This window comes from Cylas formicarius, unplaced genomic scaffold, assembly GCF_029955315.1.
Source record: "Cylas formicarius isolate icCylForm1 unplaced genomic scaffold, icCylForm1.1 PGA_scaffold_3__17_contigs__length_32017465, whole genome shotgun sequence".
Lineage (NCBI taxonomy): Eukaryota > Metazoa > Arthropoda > Insecta > Coleoptera > Brentidae > Cylas > Cylas formicarius.
The window spans coordinates 31,041,992-31,063,651 of NW_026844326.1; the positions used below are offsets into that span (position 1 = coordinate 31,041,992).

Genomic DNA, 21,660 nt, shown 5'->3' on the forward strand with positions numbered 1-21,660 from the left:
CTACTTTGTCGAGGCAAAAATATGTATTCCATATCCTTGGAGGAAACAGATAAAAAATCCAGAAACAGAATCCTACACATTTGACCCAAGAATTATTAGATACAATCTCAATAGCCTAGAGCAGGAAAGCACAAGATATCTATACCAACAGAGACTAGCCCAAAAAATTAAAACAGGAAGATAAGAAAATCGAACAACACAGGAAGAGTATGATTTCATTATAGAGTGTATAACAGACGCAGCAGAAGAAGCTCTCGGGAAAACAGCAGAAAAAGATGACAAACCCTATTGGTGGGATAGGGACATTGAGAAACAGATTGAGACAAAGAAAAAATTACATATACAGCGATTACAAGACAGAGATAATAGAGAATTACAGAAAAAATATTATACACTTAATAAGGAGATCAAACGACAAGTAATAAATAGAAAGAATAATAGTTGGGAGAAAAGATGCGAATATATTGAACAATATATAGGAGGCACTAGGAGTTCTGAGGCATGGCGTACTATTAAGAATATCAGAAAAAACGCGAAAAATTGTGCATTTCCAAATAACATATCTAATCAACAATGGACAACACACTTTAAAGATCTATTAGAGGAAAAAAGGCCGGAATTTGCAAACGATATGGTGGAAGTCATCGAACGAGAAAATGAGAAGATAGATATAACACAGCTAGATGTGAAGAAAATAGCAAAACACCTTAAGAATAAAAAAGCACCGGGCATAGGGGGAATATACCCAGAATTTCTGAAATATGGCCCTAATGAACTGTTCGAGGTCTTGGCTAAACTTTTTAAGAGATGCATAAATGGTGAAGAATTGCCCACAGATTGGCGAAATTCTTATATAACGCCTATACATAAGAAAGGAGACAAGAGCAACCCTAAAAATTATCGCGGAATTGCAGTGATATGTACAATAGGTAGAATATACTCAAAAATAATACGAGACCTGGTTGAGAAAGCTATAGAAGATAAACAACCAGAAGAACAAGCAGGCTTTAGAACAGGGCGCTCAACTGTGGACAATATCTTTACGATTAAAATAGCGTGCGAAAAAAGAGTACAAAGAAATAGGGAATTGCACATAGCCTTAATTGACCTTGAAAAGGCGTACGATAGCATCCCATTGTCGCAATTATGGATGACCCTAGAAAAAGCAGAGATACCCTATAACTTAAGGAGCTCCATAAAAAACCTATATAAAAATAATTCCACTAGAGTAAGAAATGGAAAAAACTATACTGAAGCATTCTTTACCACTAAAGGCTTACGACAGGGCTGTTGTCTCTCACCTACACTTTTCAAGATATACTTAGATAAGGCTTTAGAGAAATGGAGTAGGAAGATTAGTGAGATGGGACTGAGAGTGGGAGACTACCCATTGTACAGTTTATATTTTGCGGACGATCAGATAGTCATAGCAGAAGACCAGGACGATCTCAACTATATGATACGAAAACTGAAAGATGAATATCAAGCTGCTGGCCTTATAATAAATTGGGAAAAATCAGAATATATAATAGTAGGGAACGAACATCAAGAAGACCTAATATTAGAAAATCATAAACTCAAAGGTGTAAAAACTTGCAAATATCTAGGAGTTACACTTAACAAGCAGGGCAGCAGTGACGATGAAATAAAGGAAAGAACCAATAAAGGTAAAAAGGTTATAAGAGAGTTGAACTCGATCTTATGGGATAAAACAATTACAAAAGAAACGAAAAAACGGATATACACTAGCATCGTCCAGAGTATAATCACATACGGATCCGAAACGTGGGATATGACAAAAAAGAACAGAAACAAATTGATGACGACGGAAATGGACTTCTTACGACGTAGCTGCAGAAAATCAAAAATGGAAAGAGTAAGAAATGACACCATAAGGGAAAGCATGAACATGAACACAAATATAATAGAACAAATAGAGAAAAAACAGCTGATATGGTTTGGACATACGAAAAGAATGGACGATACAAGATGGCCCAAACGCCTACTCGAGTGGGTACCAGTAGAGAAAAGAAAACGTGGAAGACCTCGAAGAAGCTGGAGGAATGAGGTAGATGAAGCTATGACATCCAGAGGGCTAGAGGAAGACATGTGTCTGGATAGAAAGAAATGGAAACTGGGGACGGAGAGGCGGCACGTACCGTAGAAATCCGTTATATATATATATGAACATCTACGATTCAATTAATTTTTCATATCATCCTCTGTACAAACGTGGGTCTTTTACGTCCAGCCGTTTTGTATCTACTGATCTCGGTCCAAAAATTATGTACAAAATTACTGTTAACGTTACTAATTGTCAATCCGATATATCGATTATAATTTTACGAAACCAATAGAGAAACTTCTTGAAATGTACGTGGTTTACTCAATAAATATTACATTAAGGACAAATGAAAAATTTTACAACCAACTAAACGCCAGATGTAAAGCAAAAAATATAGTTTTTCGTGGAAAAAAAATTTTGTTTTTTTAATGTTAATTACATGGCCGGGGCAAAACAGACCCACGTTTATAAATCAAGGTTTAATAAATAGAAAAATTAACTGCTTCGTGCTTGTACTCGCTCTGATTTATTTATTTTTGGTTTTCCGTAATATTTTTCAGGAAATATTGTTGGGAGATATGCAGGGCTATTAGGATGCTCCGACTTTTTACCTCCTACAAAATGTTGATCTTAAACTAGGAAAATTAAATAATGGTTTTTACAAATTTATAACAATAAATTCTGAATCAGTTCTTAGGATAATCATGGTCTTACTTACTTCATTCTTTTCACAGCTTTAACCCACTCTACTCTCTTTTCGAGGTTATAGCCTTGCGTGGGGAATTTATAAAATTTTTTGTTGTTTAAGTCTTCATTAACACAGCAGCCAGGAACACAACAAGTATTTCCTGATGGCCTCGTTCTAACCATTTTTTATTTATAATTAAAAACCGTTTAAAATTATTTATATTTTCACTTTTAATCACACTAGTCATTAGAGTGTACGAAAATTTGGAGTGCAAAGATTCGACTGACGCTCACGAGGATCGCTGGCATCCAATTTTTCCTTGACCACGCCCCTCCGCACAGAGCCTACAGCATGTAGATTACATCGCAGAAAACATACATTGGAAATACTATATTGATTATGTTTTTTTTTTTTTAATACGTGGATGCACCACTGGTTTTATCTGTGAAACAAAGCTTTGTTATTGCCAGTCTAGACAAGTCAGCGTACGTAGGGTAAACGTGCAACAATTAGCGTGTTCTTTATGTATTCTTAAGTGCAACAAAATAAATTATTTCAAAGCAAAAAAGTATTTTTTTATTTTTTTTATGCTTGGGATAATATGAGTTAACATCAGGTATAGAATAAGTTTTTCTAATTTTCTTCATCTTCGTCTTAATCAAAATTTCTTTCTACTGTCTTCGTCTGCCGTGTGACACCATTTCGGTCCTCAAATTGTTTAACTAAATTTTTGATTGTATTTATTGAAGGAAATCTTCTATCAAGGAACTTTTGTCGATATTCTCTTTTAGATCATGCGACATTATGTCCGTTTGAATAATACAATTTTATTATTTGACGTTTTTCTTCCTCGGTATAAACCATTTGAAGTATCTTAAGTTATTTGACTTACGCGGCAGATCTTTAGCTTTGATGAATCGTAAAAGGTAGAAAATTTTTAAAACAATTGCAGACCTTCATAATATGGGTGCTATCAAGGGCGACTTGACCATTTTTAAACAATATGATAATTATTTTTAAACTGAAATATCTCAAAAGCGGATAAATGAAATGTCAATAAACTATCTGTTTTTGAAATCAGGAAAAAAAGATCTGCGATTTGGACACAAACAAAATATAGGGCGTTCCAATTTAAAAAAATGATGTTGCTGTCATTTTGACAGCTAGCGATCGTCGTTTGTTTTTCCTGACATTTGCATAGATAATAGAACTTTTGCATTTACACTTATTTTCAAAATATAATGAATAATCATGTACCAATAGAATTCTTCGTTATTGTGCCGTGCCTTCTTGGGATATAACTAAAAAATGACCGATCCCCAGTCACATCACTCCGAAAAAGGGAGCAAACAACGAACTTTACGGAAACCCGAAGGTCTGAGACGCAAATTGTCGGCGCCGTTTGTTATTTACATTTTTGGGGGACTTTTGTGAATATTAAAACAACGGCTGACTTTTTCAGGCAAAAGAAGATTCTCGCTTGGTTAAATGGAAGTTCGCAAAATTGAATTATCCCCGGGGGCAAACGAAAAGGAAAAATTTGAACTCAAAATTGAGAGTGGAAAACGTTTTTGAAATATTAGCTTATTTACTTCGTCTACTCGGTTTGTGCAAAAAATTCTAACGTCTACTATGATGGAAATACGAATTAATGAGGAAATTAGATTAAATCATTTATCACGGCAAAAAAATTAAGAATTAATAAATGAATTTTTGAAATGATACAACTAATATAAAAATTTTATTATTAGATAATTAATTAATCAGCATTGAGAACAAAAAACACCAGCCATAAAAAATTTCGGTTAAAACAAGAAAAGAAAAGGCTGAGACTGATTCAAATCTTCATTATTTAATGCCGTTTTACTTAAAATTTCCGAGATTTTAAAACTACACTATTTTCATGCATAACGTTCATTTATTTTACTGCAAAAACACCAACCTGAAAGAATTTTACTATAACTTCAAACCGCCAAAAAAAATTGTCAATATTATTTGAGTTTGGTGATGAAAATACGAATTTATGAGGCAATTACATTAAATCATTTATTACGGCAAAAAAAGTAAGACTTTATAAATAAATTTTAGAAATGATATGACCAATATTTTTTTTTATTATTAGATAATTAATTAATTAGAATTGACATCAATCAATACCAGTCATAAAAAATTACAGTTAAAACCAGAAAAGAAAAGGCTGAGACACATTCAAATCTTCTTTGTTTAATGCCGTTTTACTTAAAATTTCCGAGATTTTAAAACTACACTTTTTTATGCATAACGTTCACTTATTTTATTGCAAAAACACCAACCTGAAAGAATTTTACTATAACTTCAAACCGCCAAAAAAAAGTGTCAATCTTTTTTGAGTTTAATGATGGAAATACGAATTTATGAGGCCATTACATTAAATCATTTATTACGGCAAAAAAAGTAAGACTTTATAAATAAATTTTAGAAATGATATGACCAATATTTTTTTTTATTATTAGATAATTAATTAATTAGAATTGAGAACAATCAATACCAGTCATAAAAAATTACAGTTAAAACAAGAAAAGAAAAGGCTGAGACACATTCAAATCTTCTTTGTTTAATGCCGTTTTACTTAAAATTTCCGAGATTTTAAAACTACACTTTTTTATGCATAACGTTCACTTATTTTATTGCAAAAACACCAACCTGAAAGAATTTTACTATAACTTCAAACCGCCAAAAAAAAGTGTCAATCTTTTTTGAGTTTGATGATGGAAATACGAATTTATGAGGCCATTACATTAAATCATTTATTACGGCAAAAAAAGTAAGACTTTATAAATAAATTTTAGAAATGATATGACCAATATTTTTTTTTATTATTAGATAATTAATTAATTAGAATTGAGAACAATCAATACCAGTCATAAAAAATTACAGTTAAAACAAGAAAAGAAAAGGCTGAGACACATTCAAATCTTCTTTGTTTAATGCCGTTTTACTTAAAATTTCCGAGATTTTAAAACTACACTTTTTTATGCATAACGTTCACTTATTTTATTGCAAAAACACCAACCTGAAAGAATTTTACTATAACTTCAAACCGCCAAAAAAAAGTGTCAATCTTTTTTGAGTTTGATGATGGAAATACGAATTTATGAGGCCATTACATTAAATCATTTATTACGGCAAAAAAAGTAAGACTTTATAAATAAATTTTAGAAATGATATGACCAATATATTTTTTTTATTATTAGATAATTAATTAATTAGAATTGACATCAATCAATACCAGTCATAAAAAATTACAGTTAAAACAAGAAAAGAAAAGGCTGAGACACATTCAAATCTTCTTTGTTTAATGCCGTTTTACTTAAAATTTCCGAGATTTTAAAACTACACTTTTTTATGCATAACGTTCACTTATTTTATTGCAAAAACACCAACCTGAAAGAATTTTACTATAACTTCAAACCGCCAAAAAAAAGTGTCAATCTTTTTTGAGTTTGATGATGGAAATACGAATTTATGAGGCCATTACATTAAATCATTTATTACGGCAAAAAAAGTAAGACTTTATAAATAAATTTTAGAAATGATATGACCAATATTTTTTTTTATTATTAGATAATTAATTAATTAGAATTGAGAACAATCAATACCAGTCATAAAAAATTACAGTTAAAACAAGAAAAGAAAAGGCTGAGACACATTCAAATCTTCTTTGTTTAATGCCGTTTTACTTAAAATTTCCGAGATTTTAAAACTACACTTTTTTATGCATAACGTTCACTTATTTTATTGCAAAAACACCAACCTGAAAGAATTTTACTATAACTTCAAACCGCCAAAAAAAAGTGTCAATCTTTTTTGAGTTTGATGATGGAAATACGAATTTATGAGGCCATTACATTAAATCATTTATTACGGCAAAAAAAGTAAGACTTTATAAATAAATTTTAGAAATGATATGACCAATATATTTTTTTTATTATTAGATAATTAATTAATTAGAATTGACATCAATCAATACCAGTCATAAAAAATTACAGTTAAAACCAGAAAAGAAAAGGCTGAGACACATTCAAATCTTCTTTGTTTAATGCCGTTTTACTTAAAATTTCCGAGATTTTAAAACTAGACTATTTTCATGCATAACGTTCATTTATTTTACTGCGAAAGCAACAGCGTGAAAAATTCTTACTATAAATTCAAACCGTCAAAAAAAAGTTCCTAACAAAACTCCAAATAATTACATTCTAAGCAAAGTACTGACCTGTTACTGACTTTCTTATATCTATGAACAGACTTTACATGGTCCATGTGTGCCAAGTTTCATTAAAATATCTACAGTGGTATTATTGACATTAAACAAAAATATTTTATTTTTGAAGGCCACAGGTTCATGTGAAGTTTTCTTTTTAAAGTGGACGCAAAAATCGCCACCTTCTTTATCGATATTGGCCTGTATAGTGGTTGCGAGTTGTATTTCTTTCGGTGTGTTTCCTATTTTAACAGTATCGTCGAAAATGTTGAAAATTATCGCCGTGTCGTCTAATAGACGCCCCGTTGCCATTGGAGTTTAGTTTGGAGTTGTACGCGGGTGTGGGGCGTCGCGACGCCGAAATATATAGCGTCAGTGCGTCTCCGGTTCGGTGAGAGTGACGTCGCTATTCTCCGTGTCGGAAAAACACGCGAGCGGCGCCCTTTTTTTGTAAATCGCCAGCTGAAAATGCTTATATGCGGCGAAGTCTGTCGCCGTTGGTCAATTCTGGACGTCCGTTTCGGGTGCTGACGAGAAGAGAACCATTTATCGGTGAGAAAAAAATAGCGGCAGCGTACGGAAGCTTTATAAAGTAAAAGCAATAATTAACTTTTTAACGATGAGTGTAAAGTACAACATCCGAAAACGTCTACCACTGTACCAGTTTGAACGAGAATACCAAAGAAAGACAACAAAAACAATTTAGAAGAATTATCTCGACACGAAAGCTTTTTTATATTTTTTATTTAACATTTGGGGAAAAAAAGGTCAAATACAGAAAATATTATTTACAAATAATGTCATTTTCTTTTGATTTTTTTTTAGTATGCCAATACACGTCTCGTACTTTGGCTTGTATTTTCACCATTTTTTCGAGAGGGACATCCTCCCCATGATACATTAAAAATTTCTCTAGCAGCTCAACTGAATGCTTGTAGAATGGTTGATGGTGGTCCCAGAGCAACTTCTTCATCTTCTTCTTCCTGTTGGTGCTCTTCCTCACCCTTTCTTGCTTGTTGTAATATGACTTCCTCTGTCAGATCTGCTGTCTTAATCAAATCCTGATCTGTCACCATAAAATCTTGCAACGTCTCACTTGCAAACGTAATTGTTGTTTTTAACTGCTGTATCCCCTCATCTTCCAAGTCCTGTTCGCATTCGGTCTCGATGATAAGTCCTGCATGACGATAAAAGTGTTGAATTGTTTCTGCTGTCACCTCTTTCTAAGCTTTACTAATAAAGTTGACTGCATCTAGCATAATAATGGAAAATTTGTTTTCGGACCCGATCATTTTCATTAAAATGTTTGCCTGTATCGACTCTTAAGACTTTTTATTACGCTCTGGTCTATCGGCTGTAATACACCTGTTGTTACAGCTGGAAGGAATGCCAGTTCAATATTCCGTAGACTTGGAATATGAGGATATACAAGGAGTTATCTAAGAGAAGTAATATTTTTTGCCTTGTAAGTGACCGGCAAATGCTTGATGTTCTTAAAACATCGTGGGTTAATTGATTTTACAATCACGACTAGCTTTCTTTATTCTCTACCACTCATATTGGCAGCTACTAACGCCGTTATACGTTTTTTAGCAAGTTTTCCACCCACACACTTTTCGCTTCGAAATTTAAGAGTTTAATCTGGCGTCATTTTGTAAAAAATACCAGTTTCGTCAGCATTAAAAATGTCGTCAGCAGGGTACTTTTCTGTTAGTTTTGGCCAATCGTCAGTGACGTTTCTATCGACAACAAGGACATCGCCACTTATCTGTCCATAATATATACCATGTCTCTGTTTGAACTTCCCGAACCATCCTTCCGAAGCCTTGAAATCGATAATGCCAAGCTGTTCAGCAAACTTTTCGGCATTTAGTTTTACGATAGGTCCAGAGACGTTGCTGTTGGAACCACTGCAACATTGCCCGATCCAAATCTTCAAATTTTGGATTTCCTAGTTTTTTACTAGAACTGCCTGCCGCTTGCTTCAGCCTGAATGATTTTTCCTTTGCACTTCCAAATCGTGGATACAGTCGACGGTGTAAGTCCGTATCGACGTTGCACGTCACTTTTCTTTTCTCCCCGTTCTCTCTCCCGAATTAAAGCAACTTTCGGCCTATATTCCGTACTTTGTTACCTGATGTGCCCTTTTTTCTTTCGGTATAGAGATTGAGAAATTCTTTATACAGAGTACATTAATACATAGCTTTGTATGGAGACCTATTAGTACAACAAATTTTGTTTGTTTCACAGCTAAAAATTGTGCCAATTTCTTGTATAATACGTCCTATACCCAAATCCAATGGTTTTTCAGATATACGTGCATTTAACATAAAAGCAACATTCAAAAATAAAATATTCTAGAAATTATAATTTTTATTTTAGTTCTTCACCAAAACGCAAAATATTTATAAATGGCAGTAACAGTTACAGGTTTAGCATATTATCATATAAATTTTGCATATTATTATATATAAAATGCCTTCCTTCTAAAGCGGCAGTAATAGCATATACGGTTTTTTAAAAATACGCCGCGTAAGGAATATGAAATAACATAACATCTGACAAGATAATTTATAAACGATTCCTACTTTAAAAAAACACTACCTGTTATGAATAAATTTTAACAAAATTGTCAGTTAGCAAATTAATAACTGTTTTTTATTGACGATTTACTTCACAGCCACCCGAGATATAAATTATAATTTCTAGAATATTATCTGGGTTTAATTGTTTTAATAGGACATGAAAAGTGCAGAATTTTGGTGGCGTTCCATTAAAAAATATATAACTTTTATCTGTGCGTGATTTCTGCAACACCCTGTATACATGTAAATAAAAAAAGTTGAAGCGGACGGACACTATAAATGATCACCTATTACATATACTGACACCTCCGTGCTCCGTTGTTTTCCAAGACACTTGTAATTTTTTTTTTTTTTGCAAAAATTGATACCATTTTTTTTTCTCGAAAATGAGCTTGCGAAAGCAGTGGAACGAGGAAACAAAATCTGTAAATAATTATTTGCTTTTTGGATGCACTTATTTATCATTCATATATTGTCAATTTCTATACCTAAATTTTCCTTTGCATTTTTCTGCACATCAAAGAAATGAGTGGAAAGGTTTAATCAATTTTCGATATAATTTACATAGTGCCTTCCAAAACTTTGCCATATATAAATCTTCCGTCCCAAGTTGAACCGTTCCCTTTTTCCGGGTCTTTAGAAATCCATTGTACATATCGGATGATTAATTAAGTTTAGCAAAAGAGGAAAGGTTCCCTTCCAAATTGGATTTACGTTCAGATGCGTCGTTTTTTTAGAAAGCCGCCCGAGAGATCCGCGGAAAAGACTCTTAGGAAACTCTTAAGTACTCTCGGGAAGGTTATTAATTTGTTTTAGGTCTCTGCTGAATTCAAGTCTTTTTTACTTACCACTTATCAAGTTTTAAAATCAATATACCAGGAATGTTGGAAAAATCTTTTTTTTTCGCTTTACCTGAAATCGAATTTATAACTATTGAGGAATAAAAAGAGGACTGTCCATTTCATTATCAAACATTTAGCTCACGTTTGTAACGGCCCTTATGCTCATTTATTCTGAAGAAAAAAAGACTGTCCCAATTCCATATGCCATAGTATTTCTTCTTCTTGAAACTCTCTTTGAAAGTTTTTCCACAGCCATTAGTTCTTGCAAATCTGCACCGCTATCTCGACGCATATAAAGACTGAAATGTAGACCCCTTTTTGCCTTTGCCTTGCGGCTTCATTGTAATTTTATATACCGGGTGACGCAAGAAAGTGCGAACACCCTATAAATTTTAAACGGCTTGAGAAAGCGATTTGAAATTTGGAAGGGTTAATATGGATTAATTTTTTGACAATATGTAGTCGGTTTGAGCGGAAATGACAGTAACTTTCGAATTTTAATTGGCACTACCTATATTTTTTTGTATTTTTGGATTCAGATCATTTTACGTAGGACAGGATGGTTTTTCTCTTATTTTTAACGCGCAACATAGAGATTGGATTGGCGAGAATGGTAAATACGCCCGGCCTCCAAGGAGGCCCGACTTAACTCCCCTAGATTTTTTTCTACACTTAAAGAGTTAGCTTACAAACACAAACCGTCAACTGTCTAGGATATTTAAATGAGACCCTTTATTTGTATTGCTCAATGTAGAGGACATATTGAACAACTGTTATAATAATTATTATTCTTTGTAAGTTATTAATTTTTTATTCATCGTTTTGTTAATAAAATATTCACCAACGTTATCGCGTATCCTTGGTCGTAGTCTGTATAAATGATACATACGTAATCTTTGAAATAATAAATACTTTTTGAAATATTTCATTTCAGATTTTCTGCCAATAATCGACACACCCTGACCTCGTGTGATCTCTCCAGGGCCTTCGACTGTGTTTCTCACCAGCTTCTTATTAAAAAGCTATATATATATATATATATATATATATATATATATATATATATATATATATATATATATATATATATATATATATATATATATATATATATATACCAGAATGACCGTTCATCACTTGAATCAGTAGTAAGCGGCGTGCCCCAGGGTTCCGTCCTGGGCCCGCTACTATTTACAATCTACATAAATGACCTTTATCATTTCTTGGCCCCCAATCACTGAGTGATGTTTGCCGACGATACATCCTTCACTCTGCTAAGAGTGTCGAGGAGTTGTCCGTTAGGGTTGGCATGCTGGAGGACAGGGCTAAGGTCTGGTTCGAAAATAATTATCTTAAATTAAATTTAGACAAGACCCAGAGTATTGTGTTTTCCTCCAATTGCTTGGTAAATGGTGGACAGTCCGTCAAGTTGCTTGGCATTAGGATCGATGATGGTCTAAATTGGAAGCAACATATCTCAGACCTGAAAAATAGATTGTCCAGCAACATATTCGTTCTTCGACGACTGAGAGGCCTGATAGGAGCAAGGACTCTGCTTATGGTCTATTTTTATTTGTTGCATTCGCACTTATGCTATGGCAGCTGCTGTGGAGATTTTTAGAATGCAGAAAAGGGCCATTCGAGTCGTTACTAATATAGGATATAGGGACCATTGTCAACCTTATTTTAAAAAATTTAAAGTGATGCCCCTTCCTTGCATCTATATCTACTACCAGTTATTAGAGATACAAAGAACGAAGGGAAACTTTAGTGCTAATTCCAATTGCCATGCCTATCCAACTCGTTCGGGGGATCTCCTTAGACGGCCTAGGTTTAGACTGAGGAAGTCTGAGAGCAACTCGTTGAACCTGAAGTTGTATAATGTTTTGCCAGGTACCGTGAAAAAGATGAGCAATAGAAAATTTAAATATACTATTGTTAGATTACGTTCGAATATTTAAATATTGGCGCGATCTATCGATTTCGGATGCGTCGGGAAATCTTCGGGTCTATTCGCGCGCGTGAGCCGGGACGCCGCAGAGGGTGGCGACGGGCATCAGTTTGATGCCCTGCTCTGGCATGCACCGCTCGACATTGACGCCAAGATCGGAAAAGTCGTCTTTAAAACAATCTCGATTTATTTAAATCTAACATCAGGTGTGGGGTACACGTGTAATCGTTTAACGTAATTTGGAGTGTGCTATAATGGCCGAAGAAGAACTGAATCGATCTTTGGGCGCCATAGCGTCGATCCTTGAGAATTTGCAACAGCGTGTCGGTACAAAGGAGCCGTCGCCGACATCAACCACATCGCCAGCCACCCAAACCACTCCCATTTCGTTGGCCTTGCCGAGTTTTGACCCCGACAATATGGATAGTGGTATTTGGTTACAAAAAATTGAAGGGTATAAGAACGAATTTGCTTGGTCAGATCGGGAAACCGTGAGTAGAATTGGTCCATTTTTGCAAAAATCTGCACTAAGATGGTTTTCGGCATGGCAACCCACGGAAGAAACGTGGGAAAATTTTAAATTTGACTTTTCTGTATCTTTTCCCAAACAAAAGAATTTGGGTAAACTGTTAAGCGATGCTGTAAATTATCGTAGTTCCGATGCGCGCAGTTATGTTGAATACGCGAGAATTAAATTAGAAAAATTAAAGCGCACGCGGGCAAGTTGGTCTGATTCGGATTTGATCGAAATAATTGCTCATTCAATAGACGATCTTGCGGTCAGAACTGCGGCCTATAATTGTAGTGCCGCCTCTGTTAGTGATTTAATTGCATTTCTCTCTAATTACATAAAAATTCCTCTGGTCGAAAAATCGGCATCCGAATTGAATAAGAAAAATAATGTATTTTCACACAAAAAAACGACGCAGGCAAATTGTTATTCTTGCGGTCAATCGGGACACTTTTCTCGCGATTGTAAATCTAAAACTAAGAATACCAATAACTCGGATAATAAAGGGTTTGATGTTTGCCGATATTGTAAAAGACCTGGTCACGGCATTGAAAATTGTTTTCGTCGGCAAAATAAACAAAGTCGAGGAAGTGAAGTTTCAGAGTCCGGACAGGACCCAACCGTAAAGAAATTTAAATCTCATCACGTTTTGCTCAATTCACATAATTTTAATGAAAACAAGTTAAAAACTGTGCCTATCGTTATTTCGGGTTACACTACAAATTGTTTAATTGATACCGGCTCCACGTGTTCGCTAATAAAAGAAACGTTGGTAGACAAATTAAATCTAAAGAAAATTCCGCGTGTTACTCCTTTACGATGGTTCGACGGTACCATACATAATTCTTTTTCTTTTACCAAAGCATTGGTAGAGTTTCCCGAAATAAAAATAACGCTTGATCTTGTTATTGTGCCGCATAGTCATTCCAAATATGACGTTATCGTTGGTGAAAATGTTTACGAAAATAATGTAGTTTTAATAAAAAATAAAAACGTTCAAAAAATTATGCCCATGCTTGCGCTTACAAATTCTACTCGAACCATTCATAACTCGGAAATAACAAGTGATCTGGAGCATGCAGAAATGGCTGAACTAATCAAACTGCTGGGGAATTATCAGAATTTGTCAACTGCTACTGATTTTACCATTAAACCTGTCAATACCGGGGAATTAACCATCACATTGACAGAAAACAAAACTGTTTATCACCATCCCTACCGTATGTCGGAGTTTGAGCGTCAGAAAGTACGTGGCATCGTTGCTGATCTAATTAAAAACGAAATCGTCCGGGAGAGCAATTCTCCATTTGGGAGCCCGATTATACTCGTTAAGAAAAAAGATGGGACATTTCGATTGTGTGTCGATTATCGTCATTTGAATAAAATAACTTTAAGAGATCGGTATCCATTGCCACGTATTGACGATCAGCTCGATCGTTTAGGCAAAAATAAATTTTTCACGTCACTTGATATGGCTTCGGGCTTTCACCAAATCCCGATTAATCCCGAGTCGATTCCAAAAACCGCTTTCGTGACACCGGATGGTCAGTATGAGTATTTAAAAATGCCTTTTGGACTGGCCAATGGTCCTGCGGTCTTTCAGAGAGCAATTAATATGGCTTTAGGTAACCTAAAATATGACACCGCGGTTGTTTACATGGATGACATAGTAATACCCTCCATCACACTTGAGGATGGATTTTGTAAACTAAAATTAGTTCTTGATGCTTTGTCTAAAGCCGGATTTTCAATTAACCTTCGTAAATGTCGATTTTTTATGCAAAACATCACCTATTTAGGTCGTCAAATATCGGCTGATGGTATCCGACCTGATCCGAATAAAGTTAAAGCAGTCAAGGAAAGTCTGTCACCCACTAACGTGAAACAAGTGCGCCAATTCATCGGTTTGGCGAGCTACTTCCGTAAATTTATTCCCGCTTTTTCTTCCAAAGTAGCTTGTATAACTCACTTGACTCGTAATGATGTTCCCTTTGTTTGGACGACTGAATGTGAAAAAGCAAGGCAGTATGTTATTGATGTCCTTACTCAAAAACCCCTATTGTCAATTTTCGATTCAAATTTAGAGACTCAATTGCATACTGATGCGAGCAGTATTGGTTTCGGTGCTATTTTATTGCAGAAACACAGTGATACCTTTCGTCCAGTTGAATATTTCAGTCAAAAAACCAATCCAGATGAAGCTATGTATCATTCGTTTGAACTAGAGACTCTGGCCGTTGTGAAAGCTTTAAAAAATTTTCGTGTATATTTGCTTGGATTAAGATTCACTTTAGTAACTGATTGCAATTCCTTAAAATTATCTGCAAGCAAAAAAGAACTTAAGCCGCGGACCGCCCGCTGGTGGGCTTATATGCAGGATTTCGACTTCGAAATTGTTTATCGTAAGGGCTCTGAAATATCTCATGTTGACTTCCTTAGCAGGAACCCAATTGAAACTGTAGCTCATATCGATTCACAACCCAATTTTCATAAAAATTGGCTTACCGTATCACAAAGTCAAGATGAGGAATGTAAACAAATCATTCAATCTTTGAACGATGCTAAAGATGATGTCAAACGAAAATATAAATTAGAAAAAGAGACCTTATTTCGTATTACAACCAATAAAAATAACAAATCGTCTCAGTCTTTACTTTTTGTACCATCTAATAACCGTTATAGTCTTTTGAAAATATTTCACGATGATCAAAGTCACATAGGTTGGGAAAAAACTCTTGCCTCAATCAGACTTTACTTTTGGTTTCCCCATATGACCAGGTATGTTAAAAAGTATGTTGAACACTGTTTGATATGTGCAGTACGAAAAAATCAGACGGGTCCTAAACAAGGCTTCCTTACTTCTATCCCAAAGCCCGATGAACCATCCCATACAGTTCATGTCGACTGTCTGGGCCCCTTACCAGGTAATCCAAAAAACTATAAATATATCCTTGTTATAATTGACGCCTTCTCCAAATTCTGTCTCCTATATCCTCAATCCACCGTTACTACAGAAGAAACAACACAAAATTTTGCTAAATTCCTCAGCATATTTGGCACGCCCTCCAAACTAATTCACGACGCTGGAACTAATTTCATAGCAAAAATATTTAAATCATTTACCGAATATTTTGGCATCGAATTACACGTGACAACCCCCGGTGTTCATCGCTCCAACGGACAAATAGAACGCTATATGCGAACTATTACCAATTTGTTAAGAGTTGAATCCAATAAAGTAACAGATTGGCCGAACAAAGTATGGAAGATCCAGTTAGTAATCAATACTACGAAACAAAAGACGACTGGTTGCTCACCTTTTAAGTTAGTATTTGGTCGAGAGGGTCAAACGCCTCAAATTCGTACAGTCTTAACCGATTTGCCAATCCCTGATGAAACTAAATCTCCAGTGGATTATTCCGCAGTTATAAAGAAACTACGGCAAAATTCAGAAAGGCAGTTGAATTATCTAAATAAGAAGCGAAGAGACAATCAGCTGTATAAAGTAGGTGATACTGTTTTGTTAAGCCGAGGTCAAAGACCTGAAAAGTTTTCTTGTGAATTTGTTGGTCCTTACATAATCAAGAGATCACTTACCAATAATCGGTATTTGATTAAGAAATTAGGTACTCCGAAAACTTTTAAATGTTCTAAGGATCAGTTGCGGCATTGGCCTACTGATTGGACGCCTGACGATTTCCAAAGATTATTACAACTAGACAATTGTAAGTACATAATTTGACTTGTTGTGCCGTGTTAGATTGATTTGAGTTGTGTATATAAAACTAATTTAAATAGTCTTTGGAGTATTTTGTGTTTTGATTTTGTTGTTTGAGAGCCCATCGCAAATACGTGCTTATTGCAGTATTTCCATCGCGCTGCTCAAGTCAACTCTGTGTTTTGATTTTGTTGTTTGAGAGCCCATCGCAAATACGTGCTTATTGCAGTATTTCCATCGCGCTGCTCAAGTCAACTCTGTGTTTTGATTTTGTTGTTTGAGAGCCCATCGCAAATACGTGCTTATTGCAGTATTTCCATCGCGCTGCTCAAGTCAACTCTGTGTTTTGATTTTGTTGTTTGAGAGCCCATCGCAAATACGTGCTTATTGCAGTATTTCCATCGCGCTGCTCAAGTCAACTCTGTGTTTTGATTTTGTTGTTTGAGAGCCCATCGCAAATACGTGCTTATTGCAGTATTTCCATCGCGCTGCTCAAGTCAACTCTGTGTTTTGATTTTGTTGTTTGAGAGCCCATCGCAAATACGTGCTTATTGCAGTATTTCCATCGTGCTACTCAAGTCAACTCTGTATTTGTAAATGCGTGCTTACTACAGAATTTCCATCGTGTCTGTCAGCTTGTGAGTTATTACGTAAATCTAGTCCCAATTGTTTGTGAAATTCATTTGATTGATGAATTCTCGTTTTTTGTTCATTACAGGGAACTCTGGGACGGCTGATGATAAATCTGCAGAATGAAAGGTTTACGAATTTTTACCGATGTACACATCTATATATTTTAACGTTGCTGTAAAGAAATAAAACTTTGTTTTTTTTCTGTGTGTTCATGTCTGTGACACTTCAAATGAGTCATGCATTCCGAGAGCGGAATGTTGTCAGTTTGGCCGTGTTAGATTACGTTCGAATATTTAAATATTGGCGCGATCTATCGATTTCGGATGCGTCGGGAAATCTTCGGGTCTATTCGCGCGCGTGAGCCGGGACGCCGCAGAGGGTGGCGACGGGCATCAGTTTGATGCCCTGCTCTGGCATGCACCGCTCGACATTGACGCCAAGATCGGAAAAGTCGTCTTTAAAACAATCTCGATTTATTTAAATCTAACACTATTAAAGAATTCCTACAACGTCATTGTTTTTACTCCCTGCGAGCATACATTGACACTCTCACTGGTATAGATGCGCTATAAAACTGTATTAGATGTGTGTTTTTATGTTATTTTTTAATGTGATTTTCATCATCAACACGCTGCCTATCCACTTAATGGATGTTGGCGACCACACGCTGAAATTGGTCTCTATCTCTTGCCGCGTTGACAAGTTCCCCAATTGTTTTTAGATCTGAATTGTGGCATCTGTATACATTGGTTTTTTCCTACTGATTATCATAAATTTGGTTTTGTCGGCGTTAATGTTTATCCCGAATTCGTTGCTGCTGCCACATAACCTAGTACACATTCTCTGTAGTTCCTCAACATCATTGGCAATGAGGACAGTGTCATCCGCATATCGGATATTCGAAATTGGTATTCCGTTCACTTTCACTCCCAACTCTTGTTCTTCAAAAGCTTCGTTGAATATCGCTTCGGAGTATAAATTAAAAAACAATGGAGACAGGACGCATCCCTGTCTAACTCCTCTCCGGATATCAATATCTTCAGTAATAATGTTTTGTATGGTAATATTAGCTGTTTGACCCCAGTACAATCTCTCGATACACCTTATGTCCTTGTCGTCGACGTCGGTTTTTCTCAAAATCTGCATGAGTTTTGAATGCTGTACACGATCGAAAGCTTTTTCATAGTCGACGAAACATAGAAATATGTCCTTATTAACATCTAGACAGTTTTGTATTAAGACTTGGAGTCCGAAAATGTGATTTTATTACACTTGAATTTAACTTCTGACTTGCTACAATTGTACGTTCCTTTTGTACGAAACGTAGTCAATAAATGAATCTATCTATCTATCTATGATTTTTTCCAGTAGAGTAAGTCATGTTCAAGAAAATACTTGTTTTCTGAAACCATGCGGTACGGCGTAATAATCAGTGACGTCATCGCGTCTCGATTGAGGGCGAGAAATGATGATTTTCATTTGGATTTTTTCAATTATCTCGAACAGCGTATGTGATAGACGAAAATCGTAAATGCAAAAAATTGTAGCTCTCCATGTGGCTGATTTACGGCTAATTATTTAATAGCGAAAAGAACGATTTTCACGGTCATTTAGATTTTTGTAAATGATTGTAAAACCCTGTATACAATCGAAAAATTCTCTAAAATAAGTCATCAGTCAATATTTATGTCAAGTTTTCGATTTACAAAAAAAGGAAAAGTCTCGTACAGAAAAAAAAACCAATTGGTTTAATAGAGAATTAAGAGAGCTGAGTCGTGCGGTACACGAGATGCGTCAAGTAAACAAAAGAATAAAACATGATCTATATAATAAAAAATACAAAGGACTTAAATCCCATTACAACAAAAAACACGCAAAGAAAACTCACCACAATTTAAGGTTAATGAAATCTGATAACATAAGTAGGGAAAGTTGGGCAATAGTCAGGGAAAATAGCAAGACAGATACAAAATCTGTGAAATTTTTAACAAATATTTTGCTGATCTTGCTAACAATAGCAAGCAGCCTCAAAATCTAACGACTGATATTAAAATACACTCAAGCTCGATGTTTCTCTACCCTACTACAACAGTAGAGATAACACAAGTAAAAAAAAAAAAAGTAAGAGATCATCTGGAATCGATGAAATACCGGGCACTTTGTTAATGTCTATTAAAGATATTATAGCTCCTGTTCTATCATATTTAGTCAATCTGAGCTTCCTCCGGGGCAAGTATCCACAGGCCTTAAAAAACTCAAAAATCGTACCTATTTTTAAAAACAAAGGCGATAAAACCAACATAGAGAACAATAGCCCTCAATATGTAGGCAGAGGTACCCCGCAACGATCCTGCCTATCACCGCTCCTCTTTAATTGTTTTATTAACGATCTTCCTCAGGATAATATATTGGGTTGTTCGGAAAGTCATTTCGTTTTTTTTTGGGGGAACATGAAAGACAGTTTTCGTATAATGAATAAATATTTTATTAAATTATATATTGGCCATTCTGGTCCAACACCTTTTGCCATCTTTCTGGCAGTAACATAATTCCCCTCTCATAAAAGTTTTGGTCCTTGCTGGCAAAAAACTGGTTCAGGTGGTTTTTGACATCTTCATTTGAGGTAAAGGTTTTGCCATCCAAAAAATTTTGCAGGGACCGAAACAAATAGTAGTCGGAAGGCGCCAGATCTGGAGAATATGGTGGATGTTGCAGTACGTCCCATTCAAGCTGTAAAAGTTTTTGGCGAGTGACCAAACTTGTGTGAGGTCTCGCATTATCCTGGTGGAACACTACACCCTTCCTGTTGATTAATTCGGGCCTCTTCTCTTTAAGTGAATCATTCAATTTGTCCAGTTGATGACAATAGACTTCTGAATTAATCGTTGTATTGTCTGGCAAAAGCTCAAAAAAAACGATTCCTTCGACATCCCACCAAACGGAGAGCATCATCTTTTTTTGGTGAATGTTGGCTTTTGACACGCTTTGAGCCGGTTCATCTTTTCTGCTCCATGACCTCTTGCGTTTAACATTGTTGTATACAACCCATTTTTCGTCCCCAGTAATAATCCGCTTCAAAAATGGATCATTTTCTTGACGTTTGAGGAGCGAATCACACACGTCAACGCGACGACACAAATTTCGCTCCGTAAGGACATGGGGCACCCACACATCGAGCTTCGAGGTTAAGTCCATGCCTTTCAAATGGCCATAAACAGTCGAATTCGACAAATTTAATCTCTCACCGATCTCTCGTGTGGTTATTCGCCGATTTGCATCAACTAATGCCCTTATCGCATCTTTGTCAGCTTCGACCGGCCTTCCAGACCGTGGTGCATCTTCGACATTAAATTGCCGGATCGAAATTTTGCAAACCAGTTCTGGCACTGGCGTACTGTTAACACGCCTTCTCCATACACATCCGTCAATTTTTTTCTCGCTTGGACAGCATTTTCACCTTTTCTGAAGTAAAAAAGTAAAATATGACGAAAATGCTGCTTATTGCTCTCCATATTTAAAGGGCACCAACAAAAAACTACTGCGTAGAATTAATAGAACTTTTTCACACACAAGCCTTGCAATATCAGCTCTCAAGACATATAATGGTTATGCGGCTTAAGTGTGAAGTTGGTTTCGAAAAAACGTAATTAAGTCCTCTGACGGGAAAAAACGAAATGACTTTCCGAACAACCTTATAGATGCATTATTTGTACTGTATGCAGATGACACAAGCATTTTAGTTACCGATAAAGACAGAGCTAATTTAAGAGGGGCCGCAGAACCAAGGGTCACGAGTTGAATGAATGGTGTCGCGATAACGGACTACAATTAAATAAATCTAATAGTCACAAAAAATACTCGCGTTGATTCCAGTATTCTTCTCCAATTGGAGGGACGTTCTATAGAAAACGTGGAGGCTACTAAGTTTCTCGGTCTGTGCATTGACAACAAACTTACATGGAATCATCACATCGACAACATATTGCCCAAATTAATCTCCTGCTCATACTTAATCCAAAATATTCGAGATACGGTATCCATTGACGTATTAAGGCTGGTGTACTATGGGCTGTTCCAATCAGGTTACGGTATAATCTATTCGTTCTAACGTGCTATTCGTTACACGATGCGTGTAACTAGTAAACATTCATGCAGGGATTTATTTAGGGAACTTCAGATCATGACACTTCCTTCTATTTATTCCGTTTTGATTTACGTCAAAAGTAACACGATAAGATGGAATAGGAGATGTGACTGGCACGAACATGACACACGGCAAAGAGATTACTTGGACGTTCCAAGAGACTGCGTGTCGGGCAACAAAACCCAAGGTATTTTGGCTTGCTTCGAAGAAAAGAACTTTTTAACTGATAGGTGTCTCTACTTAGTAGATGATTTTTTTTAAATGTATTTTTTAAACACTGTAT

At 35.6% G+C, this 21,660-nt stretch overlaps 1 protein-coding gene across 2 annotated transcripts in view; it reads left to right on the plus strand.

Annotated features, from left to right (window-relative positions):
* Window positions 1-21,660, plus strand: part of LOC132698927 (trissin receptor-like) — a 105,531-nt gene that overhangs the window by 2,701 nt on the left and 81,170 nt on the right. Inside the window, exon 1 of one of the 2 annotated variants that reach the window (XM_060665253.1) lies at window positions 7,401-7,545. The exons of the other annotated variant lie outside the window; for it this stretch is intronic. The gene's annotated coding sequence lies outside the window, so the exon portion shown is untranslated. Of the gene's footprint in view, window positions 1-7,400; window positions 7,546-21,660 lie in introns of those variants that run through there. 2 annotated transcript variants of the gene reach the window in all.